A 3090-nucleotide genomic window follows, 5' to 3' on the forward strand; every position below is an offset into this window, starting at 1 on the left:
CTCAGGGGGCTGACCTTGGAGCTCGGGAGCACGGACGCCTCATGGGACATCGGGAGGGGCCCGGGGCTCGCTGGCATGACGCTCCGGCACCTTTGGGCAAATGGGGGAGGGGGTGGGCGTCAGGGCATAATTCAAAAAATAAAAAAATAATCGTAAAACACCTCTCACTGAGTTAGAAAATCAAAGTGCAAAAGAGATCGCAAGCAGGTTTACTTCAGCAGAACCAAATACTATCAAAGAAACTTGGATTCCCGGAAACCAAGAACTCTGGAGAGGCACTGTGTTCTCTCTTCTAGTGCCACAAACCATGAGAGACTTTCCTTTCCTCTTCTTGATATTTCAGAACTTCCTAACCCAGCCCTGGCTCTGGTACCCTCCTCCTTTCTCAGATGAGGAGGAAGCGACTGTCCCAGGATCCCACCCTCCCGGTCTGTTTTTACCACGGAACCCCTACAGTCTTATGTACCCTAAAAGCAGCAAACACCACTATAAAATCTGTACATATTTCCCCCAGAACCTAACACTAGAAATCCAAAAGAAAGCATATCCCTGGAGCCTCACTACCATACATAGTATGTATTTCTTTTTTTAATTAATATATTTGGCTGTACCGGGTCTTAGCTGCAGCACGTGGGATCTTTTTTAGTTTTAGCCGTGGGATCTTTTTTAGTTTTAGCCGTGGGATCTAGCTCCCTGACCAGGTACCGAACCTGGTCCCCCTGCATTGGGAGCGCAGAGTCCTAGCCACTAGACCACCAGGGGAGTCCCATTGTATGTATTTCTGTCTCCCCACATGGCTCTGCGCCAGCTGGCTCTATCTGAAGTCTTCCTGAATGCCATACCAGTGGTCTGCTCTGTCTGAGTGCAAAAGGAATTTAAAGCAGGAGATTCCCAGAATTACAAAATCTGGGAAGCTTTCTGGTTATGAAAGCAAATGTACACGAGGAAAGGAAGTTCAAGTTCCTCAAAACACTTGAGGCCGCGGCACTCAGAGTCTCCCAGAAGTGGCGGCGGGGTGCAGGGTGGGGGATGGTGCTGGGATCCAGAACCAGCCCAGGTGGGTCCACTCCAGGCTCTGCCCGCAGAGCCCCTCAAGAACATCTGAGGACTTCTCACTGGGCTCACTTCACACCTCCCGGGACGGAGCCAGCAAAGGAAGGGAAAGCTCTTTCTACCACGGAAAGGCTTGTTTGCTTACTGTTAAAACATTAAACATTACACAAATCATTGACTATTTCAGTGTTTGCTTTTCAGGTGAGCAATTGAGCTGGTTCAGAGTGAGTGCAGCCGTGGGCTGCTCACTCCTGAGCATGCTCTCAAGGGTGCACCAGGTCCCTCTGAAAACCATGCTCCCAGTTTGGGAGCACCGTGTCGGGTGTGCGCCAGCACGTGCTGAGTCCTGATACCTTCCTTCCTGATTTGGGGACTTTTTCACTATGGGCTTGAATATGTCCTCCAGTTTCTATGCACCCAAGCAAAAGAAGCTTTTATCTCTGCATACACAGAACAGAATGGTGGGAAGTATTCTTGCCTGGGAAATCCCACGGATGGAGGAGCCTGGCGGGCTACAGTCAATGGAGTCATGAAGAGTCAGACACAACTTAGCCACTAAACAACAACAAAACACTTCTGGAAAAGGTCACTGCCAAGCGGGCCTCAAGGCCAGCAAGAACTGGACAGGCCCCTGGGGCCCGGCACATAGCGTTCCATCACATGTTCTGATATGTCCCAAGCTTGGCACCTGTTCTTCCACAGAAGCCAAGTCTGCACAGGCGTGGAGGGAGGCATGGCTGGATGGGAGGGGTCTCAGCAAGGCCAAGGTGTGAGATCCCCTCATCATGGAGAGCAGACAATCACAGCTCTGCCCTCTTGAACACAGATGCAGAACAGAGAGAGATGGCCTTGTTGGTGACGTTGGCTGGGTCTTGGTGCTTTTCCTGAGGACCAAGGTGGGCAAGGGCCCATCTCAGCTGGGAAAGCATTTCCTGATGGACACAGGGAGCCCACAACAGTCAGCGGTTTTAAGCCTATGTGTGTACCCACTGAAGAAGGCACGAGAGTACTTGTGTGCTGGCGGAGCCTGAGGCCTTGCAAAAAAGCATTTACTCATCCAGCAAACACTTGCTAAGTGCTTATGTGTGGTGGGCACTTACATCAGGTACTAAGGATTTGGAAATGAAATTCAGTGTTCTTAATCCAAGGAGTTCACAGTCTGCAAATGCTCGCATGGACTGTAATCGCTACGTGCTGAGTTGCTTCAGACTGTGTTCTGAAAAGTTGTGTTCAACTCTTTTGCAGACCCATGGAGTATATATAGCCCGCCAGGTCCCTCTGTCCGTGGAATTTTCCAGGCAAGAATATTGAAGTGAGTTTCCATGCCTTCCTCCAGGGGATCTTCCCAACCCAGGGATAGAACCCATGTCTCTTGCGTCTCCTGCATTGGCAAGCAGGTTTTTTACCATTAGTGCCACCTGTGATTGCTACAGCTGAAGCCAAATGAAGCATCACACGATTATGGAGGAGCTCCGGATTGTGTGTGTGTGTGTGTGTGTGAGTGTGTGGCTCTGGGAAGGCTTGCAGGAGGTAACACAGAAGACCAGCATCGGGTTTCTTTTTCCTTGGGGTGGGGAGGGCATCCCGGATTTTGTGTGTGTGCGTGTGTGTGTGAGTGTGCATGCGTGAGTGTGTGGCTCTGGGAAGGCTCGCAGGAGGTTACACAGGAGACCAGTTTCCTTGGGGTGGGGAGGGCATTATAGGATTCTGGAGAAATTAAAGAGTGTGTGTGGGGAACAGACAGAGAAGGCAATGGCACCCCACTCCAGTACTCTTGCCTGGAAAATCCCATGGACGGAGGAACCTGGTAGGCTGCAGTCCATGGGGTCACTAGGAGTCGGACACGACGGAGCAATTTCCCTTTCACTTTCCACTTTCATGCACTGGAGAATGAAATGGCAACCCACTCCAGTGTTCTTGCCTGGAGAATCCCAGGGATGGAGGAGCCTGGTGGGCTGCTGTCTATGGGGTTGCACAGAGTCGGACACAACTGAGGCAATTTAGCAGCAGCAGCAGCAGCAGTGGGGAACAGAAAGT

This window comes from Bison bison, unplaced genomic scaffold, assembly GCF_000754665.1.
Source record: "Bison bison bison isolate TAMUID 2011002044 unplaced genomic scaffold, Bison_UMD1.0 scf7180017864144, whole genome shotgun sequence".
NCBI lineage: Eukaryota > Metazoa > Chordata > Mammalia > Artiodactyla > Bovidae > Bison > Bison bison.